We start from the raw sequence: 10,099 nt of genomic DNA, 5'->3' as shown, positions 1-10,099 counted from the left end.
GTGTCAAACAGACAGCAGCTCCTGAGCCAGGAGACCCTAGGCCTTAGGGGCTGTTTATTCTCTCCAGCCAGACACTCCCCTCCCTGCCAGGGCCCCGCCTCCTGCCCATCACACTGGTCAGAGGGGGAGGAGCTCAAGGCAGAGGGGGCCAGCCCACGGAGGACCAGCCCTGGCCCTGCCATGTGGCCCGGGAGCTTTTCCCCAGCCTTCGGTTCTGATAAAAGGCGGTGGACTGGATCAACGCTTTCTGTAGAGGCTCCTCCGTCTAAAACCCCCCAATCCGTTCACCCTCTGTGCTTTTAAAAATGTTAATTATTAAACATGTTTGGAGGGTCATCAGTTGCTTGTTCGTTTATTTACTTATTTCAGAGAGAGGAAGGGAGAGGGAGACAGGAACGCAAGCATCCATGATAAGAGAGAATCTTCAATCGGCTGCCTCCTGCACGTCCCCTAGTGGGGATCGAGCTCGCAAACCGGGCCTGTGCCCTGACCGGGAATCGAACCTTGACCGCCTGGCTCATAGGTTGACTCCTAACCACTGAGCCACGCTGGCCGGCTTCAGCGTGTCCTTTTTAGAGGTGGGGAAACCAAGGCTCACAGGGGCCTCAGAGGAGCCTGTGAGATGACTGTGGGACCCCCCGAGCCCGGAAGGCCCTCTGCACTTGTCCCCATGCTCCCTCCGGCTCTCAGAGGCCTGGTGGGTCTCTCGCGGCTCCAGGAGAAGGTGGGGGGACCAGGCCAGGAGCAGGATGGGGCTCCCAGGCCCGCCCTTGTCTGCTCGCTCATCTGACATCCTCAACACGGCATGGCTGCAGGCGGGGAAACTGAGGCTGAGAGACTGGAGACCACCGGACTGACCTACGGCCTCGCCGAGACTCGGGGACAAAGCTCGGATGGCGATGTAGGCATCTCCTCAGTCCCCTTCAGTGCCGCATCCACCTGTCCCCAGGCTGTTTCTCCGCCCCCGACGGAGCGGGCATGGCTGCCCGGACCCCCGTTGTACCTTCTATGAGCCGAGGAGATGGGCCGCTGGGTCCCTGTCCCTTCAGCTCATCCCCGCGGGCTCCCCACCGAGTCCTCTCCTGCCCTTGATACAGATTGGCACGCTTTCCTCATCCTATTCTGGGCTCTCCTCGACGTGAGGGGGGTCAGCGGGAGGCCTCTCGGCAATTCATAATTCCCGAGCGTTCTGTTTGGGGACACGCATTAGCATTTAACCGCCACCCGCTACCCCCGCTCTCCCTATGGTGACAAGCGCCTGGCAGCCGCCTTCGGGGACGCGGGGCCGTCACTCCACGCTGCGAGCCGGGCGGCCGCGTCCCGCTCCCGTGCGTCTCGGAAACCGTCGGGTGCGCGAGGTAACGATTCCGACCTTATGCGATGCTCGAAGAGGGAGGCCCGGTTCACGGCTGGACACGGCGTCGCCCCGGTTCGGCCGGCCTGTCCCGCCTCGAGTGGCGACACCAATAATTCCTCCGTAACAAGTGCCTTTCCGAGGGGCTGCCGCTGACAGCTCGTGGGGAGTGATGGCCCCTGAATGCACTGCGGTAATTACTTCCCCGAGCGCTGTGTTTGTGTTAGAAGACGTTTCACACTTTGGTAACGGAAGTGTTGGGGGAGCGCACGCGCAGTCATTACGCACAGTCTTTCCATGAAAATCAGCCTCAAAAAATTATAAACGCTAATGCTGACATCGGGGAGAGTCGGGGAGGGACTGCGTTTGACTCATGTATCTTTATTCCAAGTGTAAGAGCCTCTCCTACCCATGGGCCTCCGGATGAGCAGTCAGCTTCGTAGAGCCTCAGTTTCCCTGTCTGTGAAATGGGGATGGCGGGGCCTCCAACTCCGCGATAGTTGGCCTGTTCAGGGTGGGTGAAGAGCTCACAGCTCAGCCCGTCCCTTTTGCACCAGGCATTTGGTCAGCAGCCCCCAAAACACACCGCCCCCAACCACCGAGACTCAGCTTCAGAGAAATGACAGGAAGGCGCTCCTGGCTGCCATGCGGGCCACCTGCCAGGGCGTGCTTCCCTCCCTTCCCCTCTGCTCGGGGGCTCAGGCCACGGTTTGTCACTCCACCCTGAGCCAGTCCTCTGCGCTCTCCAGGCCTCTTGCAACTGAGGTGGGGTGTACAGAGGTGAAAGGCAGCCAGGCGCTCAGGAAGGCCCCAGAAGATGTCCACACTCTGCCGCCAGCCTGTCTGCCCGCTCCAGGCCACCTCCTAATGCAGCCCAATGGAAACTTCTCTCTCTCTCTCTCTCTCTCTCGCTCTCTCTCTCTCTCTAAACAAAAGCACTCATGTGCCACGCAGCCCGCTTTCTCATGTTTGAGTCATGCAGACCCTGAAAAGCGACGCGTTGCTTGAGACCCAACAGAGAGACCGCCGCCGCGGATCCCCGATAGGAGACATTTGCGGTAATGGAAAATGAAATGATTCGCAGCGCGATCAATAAAAAATTAGCGGCGTTTAATCAAAGGTTCCTGCCTCCTGTTGACTGAAGGCCGTGGCGAGCCGTCTGAAACCCGCGTTGAGTGGTCAGCGAGGCTGCGTGGGGGCGGGCGGGCGGGGCGCGGGTGTGCCTGTGCATAGAGATGGCTGGGGTGTGGGCCCTCCTGGTGGAGGCAGCCGGGTCCCTGGGGTGGGTCTGGAAGTTTCCATGTCTCTGCCCACTTGACCTTTGACCCGTGGCTCATCCTCTGCAGGTCTCCCCTCCTCGTTGTGTGGGAATGGATGTGTCTTGGTGAGTCCAAGACTCCCAGCAGGCTTTGCTCTCACAGGCGGGTGTGGGCCCGCGTCCTCGCCACTTAAGTTAACCTCCCCCCCTCCCCCGACCCCGTGGTGTATTTCTGCAGAGGCCCCTCTGATGTGCTGGCGGCGCCCGGGTAGTGGGTTTTGGAGACCTCCAGCCTTGCAGCCCTCTTGTGGGTGCGCTCAGCACCCTCTTGGGGGCTGGAGGGAAAGGAGCAGAAAGCCAGCTTCAGCATAGATGAGGTTAAGGGATTGAGGGTGTGTGTGTGTCGGGGGTGGGGGGTGAAGAGCCCACAGCACGATGGGTCCATGGAGGGGCCCAGGGCCACCCCTTGTCTGGGTAGGGGGGCAGCATGGGCCCGTGGGTGCTGGCTGCTTGCAAGCTGAGAGCTGCCATGTGGCCATGTCTCTGTGGCAGCAACATGGTGAGAACTTCTCCATCCGACCGCCCCTCCCCCGTGGTTCTTCAGGGTCCCTGGGACGCGCTGCGCACCCCGCTGTCCCCGTGCCCAGCGACTTGTTATTTTTGAAAATATATATACATTTCCATTGATTTCAGAGACAGGAAGGGAGAGGGGGAGAGAGAGAAACATCAATGATAGGAGAGAATCATGGATTGGCTGCCTCCTGCAAGCCCCCAACAGGGGATTGAACCTGCAACCTGGGCATGTGCCCTGACCGGGAATCGAACCGTGAATAGTTTTCCATTGATTTTTAGAGAGAGTGGCAGGGAGGAGAAACACACAGAGAGAAACATCGATGTGAGAGACACATCCATTGGTTGCCTCCCCACGGGCCCACCAGGGCCAGGAACCGAGCCTACAACTGAGGTATGTGCCCTTGACTGGAATTGAACCCGGGACCCTTCCGTCCATGCGCCAATGCTCTAGCCAAACTGGCCAGGGCCACTGGCTGCCTCTTTAAATGTTAGAGCAGGAAGGGCTCTTCCACATGGCTTCATGCATTCATTCATTCATTCATTCAACCACGGGAATCGAGCACCTGCAGTATCCCAGGCCCGGTGCTGGGTGCTGGGTGCCGGGTGCTGGGTGGGGCAGGGGGGAGCAAGGTCGGGAGCACCGACGCTGACCTGCTGCCTGGGGCCTGCTGGCCGCACAGGGGCCCTCACGTGTCCCATAAGGACCCGGACGCGGGGAGCCGGTGGCTGGGCGACCTGCTCCCCTGGATTACAGCTGACCTCCCGCGGAGGCAGCCTCAGGGCTGTGCCGGGCCTGCCCCTGGCCCCGCTGTGAGCCACTAAAAGTTTCTATTCCCAGGTCCATGCCTTAATGTGCGGGAGGGGCAGCCACAGCCCAGGGCCGCTGACGCAGCGTGGCCCTGGGCTCCGGGCCCCTTCAGCCTGGCCTCTTGTCCTGTCTTTGGGGTACACACCCCTTCCTTGGCCCCTTCTCCCCACCCCCCAGGCTCCTCTTTCTGCTGCGGCCGCCAGGGGGTGATTTGCACCCCAGCATCCTCGCCTTGAGCAATTAGGCGCCAGGCCACGGTGCTGGCCACAAATTAGCTGGATTTATTGAGCTCCCACGCTGCCCCTCTGGCCTCCCCCTCCCCCTCCTGCCTTCCTCCCGTCCGCGCCTCCATCTCCTCCTTCCCAGCGGCCATCGGAGACAAACATGACAGCGACGCGCGGGCAGAGCGGTCCCAGCCTCGGGAGGTCACGGGGAAGGAATGGCGCACAATTTTCATGGTCGCAGGGTGGCCCGGTCCCACTGTTCCTCATTACTGCCTGCGGCGAGTGCGCTGGAAAAATAGAATTCTCTCCGTTTCGGCGGAGGTGTTGGTGATGGCTTTGTCTCCCCCTTCCTGCTCTGCTCCTCCCTCCTCGCCTCCCTCCGCCGACCGTCTCTCCTTCCCGCCCCTTCCTCCCCAGGCAGAGCTGGGAGCTGCCGGGTGGGGCTCATAACGTGACCGTCCCCCAGGAGGGTCGAGTCACAGACGCCCACGGAGGGCGAGGTGCTGGTGACTCGATGTCTGGTCAGTCGGTGAAGGAGCCAACTGCGCTTTGTGTTTGACGCAGCTACGTGCCCAGAACGCAGTAGGTGCTCAGTCAGTGTTCATCGACTGACTAAAGACGTGGGATATGTGTCTGCTCTGGCTCCAGCTGTGTGGTGGAGACCTGGGGTGAGGTCCCCTGGGAGGCAGCCCCATGGGAGCCCCACAGGCTGAGCAGGCGGTGCCATCATTCCCATTTCCCAGGTGAGAAAAAACGAGGCTCGGAAGTGTACATATGTGACGGAGGCCGCACAGGCGTGGACTTGAACTTGGGTCCCGAATCTCCAAAGAAGGGACATGTTCACGAGTGCCCAGCGAGCCTCCCTGCCTCACCCTGGGCTCGAGGGGGCCTGGTGGCTCTGGCTGGGCCTGTTGCCCGCCCCTGGGCTGCCTCCAGCCTCCGGGCGATTGTCATGCCCACGCTGTTATCTTAACCCCTTCCCCAACAATTTTTTTGTTAAAAACGTTTCTTTTTCAGACTAATTTTTTTATTTTGGTTCTATATAGTATTTTTGATGCTGGTTATGAAAACAGTTTGTAACTCGTCTTCCTATAAACCATATTTTTTTACCATATTTTCTTAGTATACTCGTCGACGACTGAAAAAGAACATTTTGTGAAAACGAGTATACACGTTTCTGCCAGGGAAGGGGTTAAACCTGTTGTCAACCTTGAGTCATCCAGGAGCTTCCACATAAGAATATGAGTTTCCTTCTTTAAAAAAATGAACAGCTGAGGTATCTGCACCGGGACCCCCTTTTTTGTATGGCGACCACGAGGGTTTGAACAGGGGTTGCGCCCTTGGGTGGGCATAACCCCCTCCCCTCCTCCAGCCCCTCCCAGCTCATTCTGCTCATTTGCATGAAGGGAGGCATTGGCCCACTGTGGCGAGTGTCCCGGGGGCTCTCTGACCCATCGGAGGCTTTGTCTGCCCGCCTGCCCTCCTGTCCGTCTGCCCATCTAGTGTGCCATCACCCTGCGAATCATTTTGGCCTCAGGTTCTAGAATTCCTGACAACCGGAGGAGACATCTTCTGGAAGATTCTAGTCATTTCCGTGGCCAACCATGGGCCTCTGGAGAGAGGGGCCGCGTGCCCAGGCCCGCAAGGCCAGCCAGGGCGAGCGTCCCAGCATGGCTCGTGTGACGCAGCCCGGGTCACGTTCAGGGTTCACGTTCAGGGCTCACGTTCAGCATGGTTCGACCATGGCTTTGAAATTCCGTGCACAGAGCCATCAGCACTGACCGGGGAGCAGCAAGCACCCCAGGCAGCTTCCTTATTTAAGAAGCGGGTCTTGGAGAGCAAATAGCTGTTAAAATATTTGCTTGCAGCTCTGAGTGCTAAATGTCACCCCACTGTCCGCACTGCAAATAGTTTAGACCTGAAGATCAATAGTGGCTGCCTCTCGGAATTCGGGGCCAGCCGCGGGGGCACAAGCCGGCGTCTGACTGGGTCGGCGGCTCCCGGCCCAGCCCGCGCAGCCCTGGGGTGCGTACGTGCGTGCGTGTGTGCATGCATACGTGTGTGCGTGCGCATGTGTGCATACGTGTGTGAGAAAGTGCTCACGGAGCCGTGTCCTCTCCAGCAGGGCCCGGGCTTTGACCTCGTGCCCAGGATCCTAAAACCAGCTCCCTCCCACCCTGGCCCGGGACGAGCCTGTGAAAGGTTTGTAGGACACGCAGGCCTGTGGGGCTGGAGGCTGGCTTCCGGTCGGGAACAGTGTTGCTCCAGGCTCAGCACATGGGAAACCGTATGGACCTCGCTAGAGCAGGTGTTCTGTTGGGGGCGCCCCAACTCCATCCAGGGGACGGCGCAGGACAGGGGCTTGTGAATTTCAAGTTATTATTGTTATTTTTTAATCCTCACCTGAGAATATTTTTTCCATTGAGAGTGGAAAGGAGGTGGGGTCGGGGGAGAGAGAAGGAGGGAGAGAGAAACATCGATGTGAGAGAGACACATCGATCGGTTGCCTGGCGCACGCACCTGATCAGGACCAGAGACTGAATCTGCAACCGAGGTACGTGCCCCTGACGGGGAATCAAACCTGTGACCCTCCGTGCAAGGGCCCACGATCTAACCACTCAGCGGCAGGCCAGGGCGGGGCTTGTGTATTTTAGAGCGACATTCGCCCTCCCTCCCCGTAGGCGGGCGGGACACACCTGGCAGAGGTCATGCTCTGCCCTCCAGGAGGTGGGCCTGTCACTCGCTCAAGGTCGCAGAGCCCTTGCTGGGCCCTGGGGGCCGGGACGAGGACCTTACACGCCCCTTGACACGCAGCTGGTTTTCCAGGAGTCGCTGCTGTAGGAGAGCTGTCGCAGGTGCTTGAGTCGGACACAGACCGGCCCCCCCACCCCCGTGGCCTTGCTTAAGCTTTGTCCCCTCTCAGAGCCGCGGCCTCCTCCCCTGTGAAAGGAGGGCGCGGTGGCGCTCACTGCCCGGGGCTGCTCTGCTGGCTGTGCTGGGGAGGGGCCTGGTGGCAGCGAGGGTTCGGTGGCGCTGCTGCCCTCGGTGGAGCCCCTGGGCGAAAGCATGGGGTGTGCGCGTCACCGGGAAACAGCCAGGTCGTGAGCTGTCGGGGTGGAGTGTGAGGCCGGCATTTCAGGTGCCAATTCCGTCTGCTCCCCATCCAGGCACGTAGCTCTGTCCTTCCCTGGGGTCGGGGGCAGGGGCCTTCATGCTGCCGCCCCAGGCAGGCTGCCTGGCTTTAAATGGAGCTTCTTTCTGGATTGCCGGGGGTAAGGTGCCCTGTTTTGGGGAGCTCTTCCCAACCCTAGGGCCTCCATGGGAAGAAAGGAGCTCCTTGCCTGGCCGGCGTGGCTCAGTGGTTGAACGTCGAGCTCTGAACCAGGAGGTCACGGTTCGATTCCCCATCAGGGCACAGGCCCGGGTTGCAGGCTCCATCCCCAGCGTGGGGCGTGCAGGAGGCGGCTGGTCCATGATTCTCTCTCATCATTGATGTTTCTCTCTCCCCCTTCCTCAAAAGTCAATAAAAATATATTTCAAAAAAACACCAAAATAAAAACAAACAAACAGATTTGCCTTCTTGGATGACGTTGTGGGGTGGTGACCTCTGAACGGCCCAGAGCTGAGGCTGAGCTGCCTCCTCCCCAGTCCACAGGCACAGACGGCAGGGAGCCGGCGTGCGGCAGTGTCTGTGGCTCCAGTTGTGGGTGAGATGCGCTGTGACGGAAAGTGCTGCCAAGGAAATACGGCCAAAAAAAAAAAAAAAAAAAAAAAAAAGAAAGAAAAAGGATAGCAGGGGATCATTTAAACTCGTCTATTAACTCGGTGTTAAGTAAAGCGGCACACGCGTGTGCCGGAGGAACGTGGTGTCTGGAGAGTTGGTGCCGGAGATGCCGCCGGGATTGCGCCTCTCTCTCCCTCCCTCCCTCCCCTCCCCATCAGAGCATTTTTAAAAAAGTATACATATTTTTTTATTGATTTCAGGGAGAGAGAGAGAAGAATCAATGATGAGACAGAATCATTGATGGACTTCCTCCCGCACGCCCCCTACTGGGGATCAAGACCCGCAACCTGGGCATGTGCCCTTGACCGGAATCGAACCCGGGACCCTTCAGTCCGCAGGCCGATGCTCTATCCACGGAGCCAACCGGCCAGGGCCAGGACCTTTTTTTCCTGGGGGAAGCGGCGGTAGAGGTCTTGGAGAGCCGCGCTGGCCGCTGCCCCCGTGGTTTTGGGGTGACTTACGATAGGGGAGGTTCCCACTGATGGCTCTCACTTCTTCACTTTCTCTTTCTTGCTGTCGCCCGAGCAGCAGCTCTGATTTCCGGAGATAAATAGGCCGCCTGGCTGTCACTGGGGCTTCTTTCTGGATTGCCGGGGGTTGGCGTGCTCTGATGAAAACAAAAAAAAAGGACCTAAACATTGTACTTGCCTTAATTGGTAAGAAGAGAGCTGTTTGATGGGCCACCGATGGACAGGTTGCTGCTCCGCGCGGCGCGTTGGGCCACGTGCCCCGCCACGGAAGGCGGAGGCCGGCTCTCGGACCAGCTGACGTGTGTTTGCGGGTGCGTGGTGTCATGTGCTTGGCAGTGCGTGCGCGTGTGCATGTGTGTGTGCAGCCAGGAGCAATAGAGCCCTCACCCCATTAGCTGTTTCTAAATGGGTGCGTTTATAGGACTGTGGCTTTCACCTCGAATTGAGTGCACGCTTATCTTCATTCCTCTTTCTGGTTTTGGGGACCAGCCCTCGGGGGCCTCACAGTCGCGTGCTGAAGCCTTTCGCTGTCGCCGCAGGGTTGGGGTGACCCGCGCACGCACGCACGCACGCTCCTTTGCACAGGCAGACGTGTGAGCATGAGCGTCTTCGCACACAGCAGCGACCTCTCCCTTCCAGGGAAATCAGCGCTGGTTTCTGGACGGGGAGCTCCGACTTCCGGGACAGAACAGACTGTGGGGAGAGACCGCGCCACCCAACGCTGGCTTTGTAGTCGGAGTCTCTGTTTTCATGGGCAGGTTTAACCCGCTGGCGTTTATGGGGGTGATGATCTGTCCTGTGTGTCACGCTTGCTTGTTTTGCACTTGGATGTACACGTTCTCCCTGTGTCCTATTCGTCTCTCTGCTGGGGGCCACGTGACGCTCCCTGCAGGGATGTGCGCTGGAGGGAGGCAGGGTGTCAGGGTATTGTCTGCAGGGTGTGGGCGAGGTTGCACCCCCTGGCGGGCTGCCAGGCACCTTACCTGTGAAATGGGAACAGCAAATGCGGGCAGGGGGCAAGGTGTGTGAGCCTGAGAGATGGGTCTGCAGGCATGTGACTGCCTTTGGAAACGTGCAGAACGCGGCCAGTGTAAGGCATCATTGTCCCGTGAGCTCCCTGTATTGTTGTGGTTGTTAATCCTCACCCGAGCCTATTTTTCCCCCGTTGGTCTTTTTTTTACAGAGTGGAAGGAAGGAGGAACGAGAGGGAGGGAGAACGAGAGAAACATTGACGTGAGAGAGACATATCAATTAGCTGCCTCCCTTGACGGGGAATCGAACCTGCAACCCTTTGGTGCATGGGCGGACGCCCTAACCACTGACCAACACTGGCCTGGGCTTAACGCACTTTCCTGTGCAGATTTGGTGCTTGTGTGCACAGTGCTAAGCGGAGAGTAGGCATTTCACTTGAAAGAAAAGGGCCCGACGTTTCAAAGGCTGGCTCTCCCTGTCCACGCGGACACCGGGGCACGAGTGAAGGCGCAGGTGTGTCTGACACTCGCGAGCTGCCTCTCCGCGGCCCCGCCAGCAGGTGTGCCTCCTGTTCCCCGAGTCAGGACATCTGTGCTGAGAGCCCACCAGGGTCAGCGAGTCCCAGGCTTGGTGTGTGTGTGTGTGTGTGGGTGGGG

The 10,099-nt window shown here is 59.1% G+C and overlaps 1 protein-coding gene across 1 annotated transcript in view; it reads left to right on the top strand.

Moving 5' to 3' along the window:
* The window catches only part of LOC102763473 (zinc finger protein 423), a gene marked incomplete at its 3' end in the record, with an annotated part of 134,312 nt that overhangs the window by 21,777 nt on the left and 102,436 nt on the right, over positions 1 to 10,099 (top strand). The gene's annotated exons all lie outside the window — the stretch shown is intronic.

Source organism: Myotis davidii, unplaced genomic scaffold (assembly GCF_000327345.1).
Source record: "Myotis davidii unplaced genomic scaffold, ASM32734v1 scaffold328, whole genome shotgun sequence".
Taxonomy (NCBI): domain Eukaryota; kingdom Metazoa; phylum Chordata; class Mammalia; order Chiroptera; family Vespertilionidae; genus Myotis; species Myotis davidii.
This window is presented reverse-complemented; position numbering and strand designations above follow the sequence as displayed.